Source organism: Meriones unguiculatus, chromosome 6 (genome assembly GCF_030254825.1).
Source record: "Meriones unguiculatus strain TT.TT164.6M chromosome 6, Bangor_MerUng_6.1, whole genome shotgun sequence".
Lineage (NCBI taxonomy): Eukaryota > Metazoa > Chordata > Mammalia > Rodentia > Muridae > Meriones > Meriones unguiculatus.
Window position 1 is genome coordinate 135,714,471 of NC_083354.1, and position 20,093 is coordinate 135,734,563.

A 20,093-nucleotide genomic window follows, 5' to 3' on the forward strand; every position below is an offset into this window, starting at 1 on the left:
TGCCTTTGAGAGAATCGAGATTTGGAGATGTGAAGGAAGAGGTTCTGCAGTACAGAGGGGTCTGTGCTGTGTAACCACCATGTTTTCTCTCTCAGACAATAGTTACCTCAGAGCCTGCTCTCCACCGGCGACGAGGGAGAACTCTGGTCAGTTTAGACGAAAACAGTTTCCTGTCTAAATGTGGGATCTACTGATGAACACTGTATCAGCACGGCTTCCGGAAATCAAGCACGGCTTCCGGAAATCAGATACCAACTACAGAAAAAGGTACCTTGAACTTGCTTCCCGAGAATTGCCAAAACAATACCAAAGTTCTTTGTTAGGGACATCTGCAATGAATTCCACTCCTGGGCAGAAAAATCAGTCACTATCTTTATTCTTTGGCTAATATTTTTAAGCCTTTTTTAAATTCAACAAAACAAAAGAATGATCTATAGCTGTAAGAATGTAAAAGACCCAGGAATCACTCGGGTTCTCATAGGACAAGATTTATCAGTCCTTAACATGCTCAAAAGGCTGTGAGAACAAAAACTGTCAGACACAGTTATGGCACGAGAGCCCCACAGCACCAGAAGAAATTACACACGGAAGTCACCAAATATGCAGCTCTGTTCCCTCACATCAGCCAAAGGAAAATGGCAAAAACCCTTTCCTCCTGCATGAAACAGTCCAAGACCTGCAGAGACAGGGCTGCTGCCGTTACCAGGACTGACATTTCAGCTCCGCTCCCCCGCTCTCTTCCCTGCTCAGTCCCAGGGGCAAGGGTGGCATTGACAGAAGGCCTGTGTCAGTTTCCATCTGACTGTCACTCTGGCTTCTGCCTCTATTATCAGCCGCGCACTGGGGCAGCCACTGCTAAAGGCTACTGATCTCTATCTGCACTGCGCTGGCCTTGCCATGAACCTGACCACGCCAAAGCAGCAAGCAGCCAGCCTGGGCAAGCCACAGCACAGGGGGAGGAAGGGGGGCAGGCAGCTGGGAGGGGAGAGAACCCAGAAGAAAAACGCCAGAAACAGACCCCAAAAGGTTAGGGAGGAGCAGGGTGGGCCGGAGGGCGGGGTGGGGGTGGGGGTGGCTGTAGTGAAACAGAACAGAGCAAGGTGGAGAGGGGGCACTGATACAGTTTGGGCCCTTTTCTTCTTTTTCCTATCCATTCTCCAGCGTTCGGTCTTTTGTGTCAGCTTTCAGAAATGCTCTGTTTGACTGGCAGCCTGTCACAGATCAGTTACCACCTAAAGCCGCTTGGCAGAGAGAGGTGACGGCCCAGGAAGGGATCTAAGTGGGTTTATCTGTGCTTCTTTACGCCTCGTGAGCTCCTTGACACAAAAGGAAAGGGTATTAAAGATCTAAAGCGAGCCCAAAAGCGTGAAAGCTCCTTATAGGCTGCAGGATGTGGATGTGACTAAATTTTTAAATATTTTGAGTTGATGCTATTCATTTTGCCAATAGAGTAGAAAGAATTTTTGTTACAGAAATGAGTGTATGTTCCACCTGAGTGAGGTTTGGAAAAGAAGGAAGTCCCTAAAATATGCGCTTAGAATATTACAACTGCCCTGTATTTACAATCCCGCATCTGTTTTGAATATAAATAAGATTGGACATTCTTAAATAAAAAATTAACATTATGTGATTCAAGTGCATTTTAACATTACAGATTCCTTTTGTAATCTTTAAACGTTATAATTTAATATTTGGCATTTATTTTTCCCCACATAAATGGCAAGATGGAGGAGATCCAGAATTCATTCGTTCTCTGCCATATCGTCTCTCTTGGTCCTTTATGCATGGATTAATGCTAAAGTAGTGTTCTGTTCATCGCCAAAGGAGTCTCTCAACGCATTCCTGCAATGATAATAGACCTACTACAAACACAGAGGCCGCCATCCTCTTTGTCACCTGAGGATAATATCCCATATTATCTTATTATTTTTTAGGTCAAAAAGCATAGGTTTTCATGGAATATTATTTGCATACTATGGTAATGGATTATCAATGATAACCAAATTCCTGGTACCAAGGACAGGAAGACTTAATTTAGAAAGAAACTAAACCTGGCTTAGTCTAACTCCACACACTACCCGTGCCCATGAAAGCTGTCTTCTCAGCACCAGGAGGCCCCCAGGGCCTGTTAAGAGAGCCCTGATAATAGGGCATCCTTTTGTGTTTTGGTGAACGTAATGAGAAAACAAGCACACTCCATCAATTGTTTTAAAGATATTTAATGTTCAGTCATTTGGAATGTTTTGATTTACGTATAACTGTCCACTTTCCATTTACCACCCTCGTTTCCTCTCCTGTTATCTGAGTCTCTTTTAGGCTTTACTAATATTGTGAGGTTTCTCTCAGAAAAATGCTTGCGTGGCTGGCATTATTTCTTGAGCATTATCTATTTACAAGTTAGTGGATAAAGAGGGAATAATAATACACAAGTCTTTCATTTTAAGCAAATATAAACAAAATGGCCTGCCTATGTAGTAGCCTATCATTATCCACAGACAGTTATATTATGAAAAAATAACTAAAATAGCATTTGAAGACTCCAGTGAACAAAGAATTCAAGCCATGACACAGAACAGACAGGTTTAAGTTCACAGAGACCAAGTCTTCTACTGGATAACTGCAGAGCCTTACGTAACTTCACCGTGAATTACTTATTCCAAAGACATCTCTTTTTTCTGTAGCTTGGGGAAAAATCTACCCCATAGTGCTATAATTGTAAAAATTAGATTGTGTATATATAATTTTAGGGTCTTGTAGCAAACATCCAATAAATGTCACTTCTACTGATTTTTCCAAAGATTCAAAGCAAACCATTCAAAAGTCAGACAGGTATTAAGGTGAGTGGGCGTTGCCTACAGCGTTCTCAGCAAGCTCATCCGTGTGAGGACCCAGATGTTCTGTTTACAGTCAATTTAGAGACTTTTCTCTCAGTATAAAGTAACCAGCTAGATTCAGTTATCTTGAATATTAACACAAATCATCTTTAATTTTATTCTCAATTTAGAATAAAGCCAAAATATCATTTCTGCTAATCTGATAACAATGGAATAAAAGATAACTAGGACAGATTTGGCACAGATATTTTTATGCTTTGTTAAAATTTGTCCAACATTCAACTTAGGAACACTAGTTAACCTCGAGGGAGAATGCTCCCCTCTAGCTTCTACATTATTATTTGTCGCTCTATATTCCCAAGAAGTAAAAGGCCCCTGTTTCCCTTCAAAGAAGAAAACAGGAAGGGATCATGTCTAGAACATGCAGGTGTGCTTGCCGTGACATATCCAGAAGCCACCTCCTCGAATGGCTTATTGTCTCAGCCTCGGAAGCTGGACAGCTGTGGTGTTAATTTTGTTCTTTGTCTCCAAACAGCTCTCTTATAAGATACTCCCATCTCAACCAGGTCAGAAAGTACATGGCTTCTCTAAGAAGTCGGAGGTGGAAAGCATGAAAGAAAAAAATTAAAAGTAGTGGCGAAGGCCTGATTCTCCATGTCATTACTACATGGCTGGCGCATTCTATTAATGACAATGGATTACATAAAAATGGAAGGTCAGAAGAACTCTGGTTCTAGTCTCAATGGCAATTTTTCAAATTCATGACCAGGGAAGAAGGAGGTGCCCCTAAGAACAGTAAAGCTTGTTCGTTCCCCATATGTGCCCATTAACTTCACAAAAAGAAAACTGCTCCTAGTCACAGCCTCAACCCCCGCTGGTCATCTCACAAATGTGCCACTGGTCATGCACAAAAGAATGTGGATGGCTCTTGTCACATTTTCTAAAAATCATGGTGGGAATAGTGACGATGTCTACTCATTGAATACTGCCAACAACCAGGCAAAGGCTTTACTGTTCTCTTTCTTTGTTCCCGTCTGTTTCTTTTTTGTTTGTTTTATCTCAAGCTAATTTGCATTTGTGAAATAGAATTTTCTGAAGGAGAAAATGTGAGTTTTCTTTGCTTCATGACTGGAAGAGCAAGCAAAAAATATTTCAGTGGCTAAAATCACAAGGCATTACATTGCTTCATCAAGTTAAAAACATAATTTAAAATTACTGACTACTTCTATTCAATAGATGAAACATCTTTTGCAATGCATGGTGCTCAAGTCTAGAAGAATCTATATGTCTATCAGGCTTATCCCCGTGCATATATGATTTGACACAGAGTGACCCATAGGTAATCGCATATAAAATAGGTCTACACTTAACATGTTAGACATGTGCATCCCAGGTAACATGTTCTCTTAAATTTTTAGTAGAAAACTAACAATTGTGCTAGTAAATGATGGCAAAAATAAAGAGTGTTTTATGGTCTTTGTGCTAGTAAAAGATGGCAAAAAGTAACTTAAAGTGGCTGATGAAGGAAAGACATCAGAGTATGATGTGAGTGGTCTGTTTAAGAAAGGCTCTCTTTCTTTCCAGTTCATTGGAATTATACCAACAGGTTAACAAAAACCAGCCATCATCTTTTTAGCTCAGAACATTGCCATTAATTTATGATTATGTAGCTGGTAGAAACAAAATTTTTGCAAATTTACATGCTCTGGACATGAAATAAACTGATTAAATCAATCTGGATAGTAACTGTCTTTTATTGTTTATTGATTTAAAAGCCCTTGAAGTGATGAGATTGCATGTAACGGTAAGGTACGGAAGCATGAGCTTTGAGCTAAGGTGACTTTCGGTGGGCTTGCACTCTTCCTAGAGGATTTAAGAGAAACAAAATGCCCACGCTGCCTCTCGGCAGTCACCTTTCCCTCTGGGTTTCTTACTCCGCCAGGTATCTCAGAGTTTAGGCAAAAATAATTTCAAATACATTGAGGACTGTAAGGCTGTCATCATGTTTTCTGTAAAGTCTCAGCCATCATAGTTTGGAGAAACGTTTTCTTCCAGTTTAAACACAATGCACAAGTTGAAAGCATGTGTGGAGCACGCTTCATAGCCTCGGCCTCTAGAGCAGTAAACGACCTAGAAAGTGCTCCAGTATCGCTTCTAGCACCTACACTTTACACTTAAAAATACATTAGGTTTTGCAATTATCATGTTGTTAGAAAAGTTGGTTACATTTTCAATGTGTACTTAAATCTTAAAACCAGCAAAACCATTCTAATATAATCTTGTTTCACAGTTTGGATAAACAGGTCCTAGGGTTAGAAGGCCTGCTAACTTTCCTGTGAATTGAACCATCACTAGGAAATCTTTTCAGATGTTTACCATGGGAACTCTAGGGTTAAGTGTAATTACCCATTGGTAGTAATGCCTAACCTGTTTTAAGGTGCTAATGCTTCTTCAAAAACAGAGCAGATCCTGAATGTTAGCAAAATAATGATGTGTATATAATTAGTAACTGCTATCAACAAGATAGAGAATTCAGGGTTTGATAGAGAGTATCAGTGCTGTATTCACACTCCTCATCAACTCTGCTTCAAAGACACGGCAAGTCCAACAAATTGCAGTGTAACTAAATACTATCCTGCTATAAATATACCTGTTTCTGTGAGACTCCCATATATAAATAGTTCTTTAGTTTATACATTTATTCAGCTTTTAAGTATCAAAACAAGAAGTTTAAAACAAATTACTAAAATTGAACTTTCTGTTGGAAAGCCCTTTTTTTAATGTTTGGTAACACTTAAATCTTATATTTTCTAGTATATGAACCAAAACAGATGGTTTAAGAATATTTTTACATTAGAAAATGCCTGATTATCTGCAAAATATTACTGAATATTAAAGGAAATTACTTCATAAACAATGAGAAAATGTATTTTAAAGCACAGCTTATTATTCTTTTCCAAGTAGAACATGCACTGAGACATTTCTTAACTCAATCTCCTGTCGTACTTAGGAGTTTACACGGTAATGCTGATAGATAAGCTCACTTTCCTTTACTTGCCATAGAAGGTTCAAAGAAGAATGACTGAAGGTCTCTAAGTACTTCCGGTGAAATTTCCAATCTGCTCAGTAATAAGAGGCTTCAAAGTGCTTTCCTGTTTAAAATATCTGATTGTTCAGTTATACGTTTTCTTTTGGGGGTGAAATGAATGAGAAATATCGCCCATAGACTCAGGTACTTGAGCAGTTCATTCCCAGTTAGTGGTGCTAGCTGAGGTGCTGAGGAACCTTTAGGAAGTGAAATCTTACTGGTGGACACAATTACTGGGGGTGGGTTTTGAAAGTTTATAGTCTCCCCCGCATTCTAATTGTTTCTGCTCTCCTCTGTGAAGAGATTTTCCTCCCTGCCATTTTGGACTCTCCCTCTGCACCCATAAGCCAAAATAAGATTTCTCTTTTTTAAGTTGCTTTTGGCTGTGGTGTTTATCACCACAGAAAAGCAACGAATGCACTTGGACTAATTCTGGAGTCACCTTTGTAATACTGAACTATGACCTATTGTAAATGGAAAAATGAAGTGTAGCAGGCTGTTTATGGGGCTGACCCTGAACCGGCAAAGCAACAGGAAGGTCATAAGACACTACCAAGCAAATGGATCCAGGACCTGAAGCAGGGCTGTTGACTAGGGTTGTCATTCTGTACACTAAACAGCTGTTAAGGTGAGGCATAAGGAAGAAAGCTGCCCACGGCTCCCCCACAAGCATCTCCCTGAAGCTCTGTGCTAGCCGCTTGGGAATACACGTCTTTCTAAAAATAAACCTCTGAATTTGTAAACTTAGGGAGCTGCATCAACTCAAGTAATTCTAATTCTAGAAGGAAGAGGAGAGACAGGAGGAAAGGACCTAGGAGAAGAGGGAGGGTAGGAGAGAAGAGCCATAGTTTTATCATTTCATATTTCTGGCTCTTAAGCAGGAGTGAAGAGTGCTATAAACTAAACTAGGCTGTCTACATATAAAAAATAATTTCTTATTCGTTCCATGTAAGTCTTATATATTAACATAAGAAAGAATTATAATAGTCATCAAAGTATAATCAAAATGTAACAGTTCCCTATTTATACATTAAAAATAAATTTATTTTATATTTGTGTGTTGACATATTTCTCAGCTATCTATTGTAACTTAAGCATTATTTTGTGTGACAATCATAAAATAATCTGGCAAATATACAAATAAACAGTGTTTGTTTTGCTCTTAATTATAGAATTTGACAATAAATTTCATTTACATTACTATGATAGCACAGCAGACAGCTGTATCATTGCTGTTTCAAATCTGTATTTTGAAAATCAAAAGTAACAGATTCTAAGCTGAACAGTCATGCTCAAAGAACCCCTTATGAGGCTAGGTATGAAGCCTGGAGTCGCATGTGTTTTACCTAAGATAAAATCTGATTTAACAGATTTTAATTGAAATTCCTACTGCCTTTCTCATATTTCCTTTTGGATTCCAAACCTTCCCTTCAACTTCGTCTGTCCTGGACAAAGCAGCCCTCCCCCAGCTGTTCCTCTGCCTCCACCTCCTCCTGGAACTCTTTATCAATAGAGAAACGTTCACATTAGGCATCACTGTACAGCAAGTCTGTGAGTCTCTCAAGCAGGTAGAGTTCACCAGTTTAAGACCATCTTCAACTGATCTATGGAATCTGGTTCTAACACTTTTTAGAGATATTTAAGGTAGTTTTGTATGTATGTAACAACAGATAATGAAAAAATGGGCCTTAGATTTAGAAAAGAACAAGGGGAAGTATATAGGAAAGTTTGGAGGGAGTAACAGGAAGAAGGAAATGATTTAATATTACAAACTAGAAACATGTTTAATTGTCTTCACAATATTTCAATTCTGGGGAAAGTCTGATGTAAGATCTTTAGATTATTATGAGATTGCAATCATTGGTTTGCTATTGTCTTAGTATGGGCTAGGCCAGCAAATGTTACCAAAAAAAGATACACTAGGTCAAATTAAATTCAAGTAAACAGTAAGTCTACTTGTAGCATAAATAGAAGCTGTGAAAATTTTGAATTATTTTTCTGAGTTCTTACCTGGAAACTTTAAATGCCTCTTTTGAGTAAAGGGGAATAATGAATGCTAAAATTGTATTTTTTTCAATATAAGAAAATTTATTGGATTTATCTACAATGGTTGAAAATTATGAAGTCTTTTAAAATCCTAATGTTTCTGTGAAAGCCCTGAGATAACTATTATTCTCACATTTAAAATTAGAGGATTGTATAATAGAAAGGGTGGCTGTTTCGTCAAAGTCATTTGCGCTTAGATAGGATTTGAACTGAGAACCTTAATGTCAAAGCTCCTTCAAGAGGTCAGACTCTGAAGAGCTTTAAGTGAAAAGGGATTTCTACCTCAAGCCCCAGAGAATCGCCTTCTCAAGTCTAAGACATGGACCTACCTATAACGTACATGTTACTCCTATAACATACATGTTACTCCTATAACAACATACATGTTAGGCCTCCTATAACATACCTGCTAGGCCTCCTATAACATACATGTTTATCCTATAACAACATACATGTTAGGCCTCCTATAACAAACCTGCTAGGCCTCCTATAACATACCTGCTAGGCCTCCTGTAGCATACTTGTTAGGCCTCCTATAACATACATGTTAATTCTATAACATACATGTTAGGGTGCTGATCTGGGAGGTTTTTTGAATTCACCATAGCCCAGGCAGACAAAAAATCAATGTCTCTCCCCCATAGTAGACCTGTGCTGTGGGTTTATAAAGGCCTCATTTGGGAAGCTGGTTGAAGTCATCACCCAGCCTCACTACTTAAAACTCAATATGAATCTGTAGCATCTCAAACAAGACGTCAGTAGACACCAAGTTTCCAATTAAACCTAAAGTGTCTTAATACAGAAATATAGTCTATATTCAATTATATTCTTGAATCTTTGAGCCAACCTATGACAGAAATTTTATGACCTTTCCTTAAAAAAATAAAAAGAATGATCAAAAAAATCTTGCTATAACATCAAGAACATACCTGGAAAAGGGTTGAAACATGCCTCCAAAGAATGAGTGACAACTGGCCTTTGTGGTGCATGCTTGTAATCCCAGTACTCAGAGAGTCAGAGGCAGGCAGACCACTGTGAGTTCGAGGCCAGCCTGGTCTACAAAGTAAGTCCAGAACAGCCAAGGCTACACAGAGAAACCCTGCCTCAGAAACAAACAAACAAAAATGAAAAAGAATAAGCAACCAACTCATTGAATTGAAAGCTACTGAGAACATGTCGTTTCTATGATACGGGGTTGGGGGAAGGCATATTGATTCAGTCTAAGATAAGATATTGTTCATGAGAGTATAAAGGAAAGAGCCTCTGCTTTGCTTATTGTATATTTGCTATAAACATCCATAGAAAACATTGTTTGTTGTTGTTTTCAAGACAGGGTCATACATATTTCAGGTAGCCTGAGCTCTGTATGTGACTAAGTATATGGTCTACTATGCTTAAGCAGTGCCGTCATTCAACCACAAACCATGGGAGTGACATTAGCATACACACGCACATACACACACCACACCACACCACACCAAGAATTTCCCTAGGACAATCATTTAGAGTTATTTCAATGACTAAATAATAAGTAACATCATGGCATCCAGAACAGAATTCCAGAAGAAAAGAAAGATAGAAGGAGGTGAGACGAGGTCTCTAAGATTCTGTGCATACTGACAGGTAGTCGGCTTTTGACAGCAATCGTGATTTTAAAGTTCAAATTTCAGAGAATCGGCAGAGGAAAAACTACAAAATAACATTTTAAAAATGCCAATATTCCCAACAAACATAGCTTAAAATCAACGCCTTTGAATTCTTCAAGGACTGGAAATCTGCTAATGCGTTTATCTTATTCTTTTAAGTTTTACTTTTTAATTGTGTGTCTGCGTGTGGGGGCATGGGCTCATGAGTACAGGTTCCCTCGAAGGCCAGAGGCATTGAGTCTGCTGAGCTGGGTTACAGTTAGGGATGGATGCTGCCAACCAAACCCAAGCCCTCTGCAAAAGTGCTGCTTGTTCTTAATTGCTGAGCTTGCACTTTCTCTCTTGTTTCCTCTGCTACCATAATTATATATAATATTATGAACAAAAGCTATTGAATGGATAATAAAATAATAATAACTATTGAAACTCTCCAAATAATACAATTTTACTATGAACAGTAAACACAAACCACTTTAAAACTACTGCTCCTATAAAATTGAAAAGAAGCGGTGTTGCTGCTCATTGAGACCTGAATTCTGCTATTCAGACTACTTAATGTTAAAGATGTCAGTCACGAAAATCTTTAAATGGCTGGGCTCAGTGGTACATGTCTGTGACCTCAGCACTCGGAGAACGAGAGGCAGGAGGATCTCTGTGAATTCAAGGCCAGTCTGGTCTATAAATCAGATTCAGGACATCCAAGCCAACATGAAAAACCCTGTATCAAAAGGAGTAAGCAAACAAAAAAGTCTTAAAATGTTCTCATGATTTGGGTATAACCTTTGCCCTGTTTTCCTATAGTAATGCATCTAGCTAAATGGGCCAATTTATCATGTGAGCAATAAGCATTCGTAGTCATATATAGTTTAACAATAAAACTTCGTATCAGCTTGAGAATTGAACAAAATTATGCAAGTCTAATATTGACCAAGCACACACTTTGATATACATAGAAAAGCATTGCAGATACCAGGGAAAATTAAGAACAATCAATTCACACATCTTCTTTAAGTCATTTGTAAAAGCAATCTTTCCTCAGATGTTTTATACTTATATAAACTCTTTGACACTGTTTTTAATCTTTATGTGACTTCTAATTACTGTGTGACTGAGCTAATTTTTATAAAAGAGAATACAATACAAAAAAATATAACCCTTTTAAAATATTTAAATAGGGGTTTGCTTTGGTTTGCAAGTTTTGTTTGCCTTTTTGCTATTGTTACATAGGACGCATTTATTTTTAAAGCTGTTACTGACCGTTGCTTTTTATATGCCACTGTCTGCTCTTTGCAACTTTCAGTGTTTTAGGGCTTAGCTCTGGATTTTTACACTGAAGACAGCAGGCCTGAGTGGACACAGCATTTAAAACAGTGCTTTTTCCAAAAGGCCTCCATAATCCATATTAGAATTATGCTCAAAGATCTTTTTATTTTTTTCACTCAAATTACAAACCTAGTGAAAACATGTAGCAGTCTGGAAAACCATTTTTACACCTGAGAGTCAACTGTTACATCATAAGGGAGAGCAAGAAGCATGCCAGGGTAGGTCACAGTCTGAGAGGCTTCCCTGGCTTTTGGTGTTTGTGTTTTCTGTTGCAGCACCCCAGAGCGAGGATTCTGGCCCTCTGACCACTTGCAAACTCCTGTCTCTGTGCAGTCTGGCCAGACATGAAGAGCTCTGTGTGGAGGTTCTCCTTGCTGTGTACACAGTCCATGGTTTCCAATGTTAGTGAAGTTAAATGTTACCTCATTACATCCCGGCAGCCACCTATGAAGCCTCTTTCTGACACTGTAGTCCTGCTATACCACTTTCAAGTAATTCAATTAGCTTTAAAGAAAAAAATCTATTTTTTTTCTGGTTAGAAGTCTAAACCTAACCAAGAGTCTTTGAAAGCAAGGTCTAAGTTTCATATTGCTAATAACACCTGAAAAATGATATTTGATCCCCAAACAAAAGCATGGCTTCTCTGTCCAATTTGATGTCTTTTTCATGCTGCCTCAGTGATGGCCAAATAATTGGTTGTTCACTTGTGTGCTTGTCTCCCCCGACAGTTCCACAGATGCCCTGAACAATACTCCAAAGACTGCTTTCAGTAGGGCAAACCCTCATTAATCATTCCTGCTGACAGCACAAGGGGCACCTGCATCTGGTGACGGAGTCCAGCCATGGCTTGTGGGAGTAAGGAATGAAACGACCCCAAGGTGTGGGACAGCACTTTAACCAGTGTGGAAAACAATGACAACAGCAACACACACACACACACACACACACACACACACACACACACACGATAGAGAGACTGCAGATAACAAAAATGAATCCTACATTAGCATGTTCATTTATTTAATATCTTAGATAGTAAGACACTAAATGTCTCATGTTGCCATTACAGAAGCATTCTGCGGTATCAGAGGAAGAAACACACAGGGCTGTGACAAATAGCTGCTAAATTCTTCATGCTCGCATCTAGCAATGTTAGCATTAAATACTGATGAACTGTCACATGGTTCTCATTTACAAACGATGGCAGTTCCAGCTTCCTATTTCATGGTACTCATAAATATTTCTCCCACTATATTTCACAAGTAAAATATATGAAATATACAATTTTAGTAAGAATTCTTGCTCCTGTGTGATGACTTTCTTTTATTGAAATAATAAATATTATTGCTTTAAGGAAAGGGTCAAAGATAGTGGAAAATTTTCTAGAAAACAGTACACAATTAACATACCATTTAAAGCTATTTAGTTCCCCAGAATACAAGAGTTTTCTTTCTTTTGTTTCTTTTTCTGATGGCCTCAGTCATGCAAAGGACCAAAAATAATGAATTCTACTTCACATCTTATAGGTCTGCCTTAACTAAAACTATGGACTCTTTCATAACACAAAAAAAACAGTGATTAAAAGATCCACAAGGTACTAGCAACCACACATTTAGGAATGACAAAAATAACACAATAAATATAACAAAACAAAATGCAAATGTTAGATAGTAAGACACTAAATGTTCTGAAAGAAAAAAGACAGGTGACTAAAACCCATTAAGAAACATCTCTGTGCCAATTTGAGATTAATTTGTTTAAACTTCAGTTTATTTGCTTTACATCCCAAGGGTGTCCCCTCCCTCTTGTCCTTCCAATTTCCCCCTTCCCTTCCTTCCTCTTTCCCCTCTCCCTTTGCCCCCAGAAAAGGGGAGCCCCTCCCCCATATCAACCTTCCCCAGCACATAAAGTCACATCAGGAATGAGTATATCCTCATCCCAATTTTTATCACAAGTACAAAATTAGAAAGTTAAACAAACAAATCTAAGAATATATGTAATTTCATACTGATATTGTTGGTTTGGAAATATTTGAAGTTCTTGCATTTTCATAAAACTATACAGAGACACCTGTTAGGTAGAATATAAAGTTTTCCAAGGTAAAACCCAGCCTTAGTTACGTTTGTATATTTAGACATTTGAGGGCAGGTTGGTTGGTCGTTTCCTTGGAGTCTGAGTCTTACTATGCAGTTCTGGCTGGCCTAGAACTCGCAATGAAAATCAGGTTGTCTTCAAACTCTCAAAGACCCACCTGCTTCTGCCTGCTGAGTTCTGCTCTCAAAGTTCTGTGACAGCGCTTCCAAATTGGCACTTTAAACACATAAGCAATGGTAAATTATGGTTATAACTCATTATAATATCTTAATGAACATCTGTACAAAGTCCCAATTTATTTCTAATATCAGAGATCAGACCTCTACTCTTGCCTGATGCGTCTAAAACAAAAAGGGGGAACTGTAGAGAGCTGCGGAATGCTATGCCTCAAAGATGGAGCTGGTTTCTGCCTTCCACCTTCCCGATGGTGAGTGCTCTCTGTCACGAACAACTCCACATTTGGCTAAGGCCGAGGATCTGGCTTACTTCTATGTATGTGGACCTATCTGCATTGCCCCCGTGGCACGCCTGGGTTGGCTACCCAGAGGCTATTTAAGCTGTGGGCTGGCTTTCCCCGGGGTCCGAGGATTGTTCAATGTTCCTGAATAAACTGCATTGGAAAAAAAAATAATAAAAAAAAAATATCTTATTATCTTAAAATCCATTACAGCACTTAACTGGAAAGAATGGGTAGAGAAGCAAATGACAGAAAGGTAGGATACACACCGAAGAGTATAAATCATCATCAGAAAAACAAGCATCGCAAATACTTTTTATTACTCCTGAGCTGACATTCGAAAGATATTTTGGTGTCTCCCAGGAGCCCAAGCATGCCACGCTTTTCCACATCCTTGGAGTAGAGCTTTCGTCAAAGAATGGATCTATATTTTGTGGGTTAGGCTACCACTTACTGACACTTAGAGTCCTCAGTAACTGAGCTCTGCAGCTTCACTTCGTATTGAAGGTGAGAGTCTCTTGTTTTTAAAAATTCAGAACCAAGATTTATCACATCTGTATTTACTACTGGGGTCTGTAGAAACAACCCAGAGTGCTATCCAAGCGATTTTCACTAAATCCTGAGAAGAAATAAATAGTTTCTTGGGTGGAGTAAATAAAGGAGAAACAAGTAGGAAGGGAAAGAAGAAAGAAAGGAATGATTGATGGAAGAAAGGAAGAAGGGAGGAAGGAAGGAACAAACGAACAAAGGAAAGAAGAGAAGAAGAGAAAGGAGGGGAAGGGAGAGAAAAGGGAGGGGGTGAATAATATAAGAGGGCACAAGAATTGCATAAATGACTATTGCAAGATCATGAAAAATTTAAGTAAATGTGGGGAAAATAAGGGAGAAAATTATTTCACACTTCAAAAAACGATAGATCAAGAAATTATTCCAAATTTAAACATGGATTTGAGATATTTATGTTACTTTGTTCTAAAATGTATCAAAAATACTACATTTGATTACATATATATTAAATAGCAGTTCTAAAATCATTTAGGTTTAATCATTCAAAATAAGTTACATTGATGAACCAGAGTTCAGCTGTAATTACCATTGTAAATACTGTAGTTGCTTCCTTTGAAATTTGTTTTTCTATATTTAGAGGTAAGCATTTTACAGTCCTTAGGAACATCTTACTTTAAATCATATTTCAGCTAACCAAAGAAAGTTGCAAAATGAGTTGACAGTAAACTTCCAAACACAATAAGAGACCCATTAAACATATTAATTATTAATCATGTAATATATGAATCAACACGGTTTTTTTTTATTTTTGAACTAAGAAACATATAATGGTAAACTTTAACTAGATAAGTTGAAACAAAATATTAGTTTAACTAAATTTTATTTTGTTTTATGTTTGGGGGTAAAAAACTTACATGACTACCTCAGATCACATAGGTAACAGGAGAGTGCATTCTTCTACTTATACAGCCTGGTGTGATTCCAGAGTTCATGTAAGACCTAAGGCATCCAGGGGAGGTGTGCACTGGACATCAAGTCAAAAGAGCTGATTGATAACTCTTGGTGTAAAAATAAAAGTATTTATTGGAATAGAGCCATACAGCTCTCTTTACATATGTTTCTGGCTGTTTTGTGTACAACAGTAAGATGAATGGAGATTATGTGACCCACAAGGCTGAAAGGGCATACAATGTTCATTTATAGAAAGGTTTGCTAAACCCAAAAATGTATTATGAGTATGCTACATCAGGGTTTAATTTCATAGTGGAATTATATATTGTAATTGGATAATAATATACGAAATGTAGCTGGAGAAATAAAGGCGTTAAAAGTAGAATGGACTGTGATTTGATTATATATCAAAAACATCATTTTGGATATGATTTCTTTTAAACAATGAACAAATTAAAATTAAGCCATTGCGGGAGGGGGGTTGGTCTGAGCCAAGATGTTCACGTAGAACTATACATTGAATCTGACTCCAGAGGAAATCTACCAACATCATCTTGAATGATGCAGTAAAGGAATAAAGAAAAATAATTGTACAGGAAAGGTTAAGTGAAATGGGTGTGAGAGAGAAGAGCAGAGAAGACAGTAATGTAACTAACAGAAAAAGTCCTTTGGAAAGAGTCATATGGAACCTACCATCATGAAGCTTCCTAAACGCATACTCATATACATGGCAGAAATGTCCCTATTGGATACCACAGGCTGACAGATAAAAGACTACAAATAGGTTACGTCTTAGTTATTAGGCTATGAGATCCCATAGACTCCTGAACATTTCAGATGTTTCTTTTGGTTACCCGCTAGAACTTGATGATAAGATCCTAATGCTGTACACACTACAGAGGTGAGTCATAGACCGTATAAAAATCAAGTGGATACTGACATAAAAGCTTCATATCTGTTGGCTAGCTTTCATAGTGCTAGAAGGTGATATGCATACTAGCAGAGGAGGAAAAATTAATCATCAGTCTTACAGAACTGTGAACTAATTGAGCTTCAGTAATTACCAGCAAGAGAGGACATGCCTACTGATGTAGCGGTCATAGAAATGCCAAGAGAATGACCAACTACTTTCCTGACTAGATTCAAGACCCACTCCACACAATGAAATCCATACAGATACTATTAGCAGAACACGAACCTGTGGCTAGACAGGGCATAGGCCTTAGGGAAAGTCTTGCTACTATCATTACTCAAAGAATAAGACACTGCAGAATGTACAGCTATCCAAGGGAGCTATTTTACCTCCTCCTCTGAGATCAGACATCACTGTAGAAGAGGCAGTAAAGTGATTGTAAGAGGCAGAGATAGAAGGTGACTGCAAGGAGACAGTGTTTTCCAGACACACACAGCACAGACTGGACTTGTTAGATTAAAAAATAAAATTAAAAAACAAAAAGCCACAAAGCCAGGTTGGTAGTAAGGAGATGGATCTGGGAGGAGCTGACAGAGGAAATGAGTATGATCAAAATCAATTCCAATGTGTTAGTTTCGGTTTTATCTTCTTAACTTTTAATAGTATTCCTTAGAACCCTGTTTGTTCTCTTTTTATTTGTTTATTCTTTTTCATGCAATACATCCCAACCTCAGTTTCCCCTCCCTCCCAATCCTCTCCCACCTCCCCTCTCTTACACTTCAAACATTTTCAATGTAAAACTAGTAACTATTAAAATTTAAAGTGCTGGTCTGCTGTTCAGTTGATAAGGTGCTTCCCCAGTTTACACACAAGAAAATAGAATTCAATACTCTGCTGCATTCACAAGACATGGTGGCCTGAAATCTTAGCACTTGAGAGGTGGAGGCGAGAAGTTCAGAAGTGTGAGGTCAGGCTTAGCTAGACAGCAAGTTAAAGACTGCCCTCTTAAAGCACTGAGTGTTAGGAGTAAGAAAGGAGGAGGATCAACTTATAAATTCTTCAAAAATACTTAACAGTAAATTAAAAATCAGTACTGTTTAAGATATACAATGGTAATCAGATCATTACATAAAATAAAAAGGAAGAATTGAATACCTTTGAAAAGGGACAACATCCCTAAAGAAAATATCTTTCACTTATTTATTTGAATTGTTTTCACATGTATCAATATTAATGAGTAACTTTTGTTGAAAATAAAGACAAAATCAAAATATGGGAGAAGCTTTTCATACATTTTGAACAGAAATAAATTTTTGTTCACTATTCTAATTTTGCCCCTAACAAGAATTTACCAGTGTTGACACTGAGAGTTTAAGAATTTAGAAAAATTGGTTGGGCCTGTGAGCCGAGGCGCCGGCTGCATGTGAACGGGCACTGTGAAGCCTCCGAACACCCTGCTCACCGGTACACCAGGGCCGGGAAAACCACACTAGGCACTAGCTTGACCACAATCAGGAATGAAGCGCACGCAGGTGGGTGATTTTGCTCGAGAAGTCTGATCACCGTGTATCACCGCGTCTCCCGCGAGCACAGACGACCGCACGAATCCTGAAGGAAATGGGCAGTACGGAATAGGGCCGAGATTCACAAGTCAGGGGTCGGAGATTGTGTTCCGATATGTGGCCACAGTTCTAGATGATGTTAAAATATATTCAAGCCATGCTAAGAAAGCACTGTTCATGCAGATGACACGCAGTCGGCAACGCAGTGCCGCGCTGACCACTCTTGCACTTCTCCTACCCCAAGAGATTGTTTTAGAGATTGCAAAACAAAGAAAACAAACCCCAATGCTGTTGATCAAGCAATCTTCAGGTCCTAATGCCACCTGATAGATATCGTTTAACTGCTCCGAACGATAGGCTTACATCTTTACCAAAAAGAAAGGCACCTACGAGTTCATTCGTGCATCACCTTGTTGAGTCTTGAGGACACTGTCTCTCTGGAGTTATCTACCCCCCTCTGGCTCTTACATTCTTGCTGCCTCCTCTTCTACACACCTTTCTGAGCACAGATTCAAGCCAGATGGGTTCTGACAGGGAGAAGTGGAACTGGGGTCCCACTGCTAAACTAAAATCTATTTTAAACTGACACCTGCTAGCCAAGAAAAGTCCATTTTCTGCAATGGAGCGTCACTGGGTATATCAGCTACACTCCGAGGCTGGCAGTCTCCAGGTCCAGGACCACTTGGCCGATACAAAATGTATCCTGTGTTTTGTTTGTGGTTTTTCTGTGAAACGGTTTGTTTCTGTTTCATTTTGGTTTTTTAGCATTTTTGTCTTATTTTGTTTGTTTTGATTTTCTTTTGGGGGTTTGAAAGAGAGAGAATATGAAGTTATATGGGTAGGGAGGAGTTGGAGGTGGGGAAATATGATTAAAATATATTGTATGAAAATAGATAAATAAAAATTTTCCAAAAATTAAAAAGGGGGGCACCGACTTCTGCAGGAACAATAACAGTTCCACAGTTAAGTGTTGGCTCCATTTCCAGCAGACCCAGGACTCCCGTGTTCAGCGCACCAACTGCACAAACCATGTCTGTTTCAACTAAAGCAGGCACTCGGAAGTCCCTCACAGGCAAACCTTTACAGTACAGATGCCTGCTTCTCAGCCTCCTGCTGTAAAAGCGTCAGTTCCTGCAAAACCAGCACTTCAGAATGTCTTCTTTTTTAATTTTAACTTTTACTTTTTCTTCACAATTTATTCATTATATATCCCACCTGAATCCTCGCTCTCCCAGTTCCCCGAGTCCCACCCTGCATTTCTCTTCTCTCCCCACGCCCATCCCCTTCCCCTACTCCACTGAAAGGAGGGGTTCTCCACTATTGTCATCTGCCCAAAGCTTGTTAAGTCTCATCAAGACTGCCTGGATCCTCTTCCTCCGTGGTCTGGCAAGGCTGCATCACCAGGGGCAAATGATCAGAAAGCAGTCAGCTGAGTTCATGATAGAGGCAGCCCCTGTTCCCCTCACTCAGAGACCCACATGGAGACTGAACTGCCAATTGACCACATCTGAGCAGGGGGTCTAGGTCCTCTCCATGCATGGTCCTCCATTGGTGCATCAGTCCCTGCAGGACACCCTGGGCTCGGATATTTTAGCTTTGTTGGTCTCCTTGTGGGGCTCCTGTCCCCTCCATGTCCCCAACTTTGGGTGGAGTGCAGAATGTTTTCTCAATCCATCATTAATTGGGTCCAAAAACATTCTTATTACTATTAATATGGTATCACAAAATACAGGCAATTAGTCATCGAATACGCTGAAAAGAAAATGTGAAGATGATGATGATAACTTGTAATCTAGCCTTGATGGATGTAATGTGTATGCTTAATCTTGAGTCCATTGTACTGAAATTGAACAAGCATGTTAGATGTTTTAAAGGTGTATTTTAGAAAATTATATTTAATAAGTATACTTCGTATGCTTTTGATTGAAATGTTCAGTTTTAATAGACCTAATAATGTTTTTTTCATCAAATTTTATGCATAAAAATTTGTCTTTTGCCAATTTGAGAAAAAAGAATTTGTGAAAATTATTAATCATGGTCACAACAACTAAATATAAAAAATAAAATAAATATTATAGTTATAACAAAGTCTGACATGTATAATCTACACTAGTCCAACTATAATCAAAATATAAAGCTGGTATTTGATTGCGTATACCTGAAATCCTAGCAATTGGGAGGCAAATATAGAAAATCCCTCTAAGTTGGAGTCCAGCCTCTTCTACATAGTGAGTCCTGAACCATAGCTATGTAATATCTCTACATAGCAGAACATGCTGTATTTAAAAAAAAATTATACATGATCATTCAGGCCTTTACAGCCATTGAAGCAGGACATTCTCCCCAAGCATGGTTGGATACCATAAAAAGCTAAAATGTTACGCTCAGGATGCGAGGCTAAGCACTGCACTCAGGGTCAGCCGCTTTCGACCCAGAGAAGAGCATGTCTGATTGCATGCGGGTTGATGCCCCAGGTCCCGCCTCTGAGAAAAAGGTATCGGACAGGTCTGATGCTCTTTGGGTGGATGACACCTAAATGAACATCGGTACAAGGTCCCAATTTATTTCTAATATCAGAGATCAGACCTCTACTCTTGCCTGATGCGTCTAAAACAAAAAGGGGGAACTGTAGAGAGCTGCGGAATGCTATGCCTTAAAGATGGAGCTGGTTT

General features: G+C 38.7%; 1 long non-coding RNA gene and 1 pseudogene across 4 annotated transcripts in view; one reads left to right on the forward strand and one right to left on the reverse strand.

Moving 5' to 3' along the window:
- The window catches only part of LOC132654773 (uncharacterized), a 662,496-nt gene that overhangs the window by 352,708 nt on the left and 289,695 nt on the right, over positions 1-20,093 (reverse strand). The gene's annotated exons all lie outside the window — the stretch shown is intronic.
- On the forward strand, positions 179-19,212 carry LOC110555316 (transcription initiation factor TFIID subunit 9-like; annotated as a pseudogene).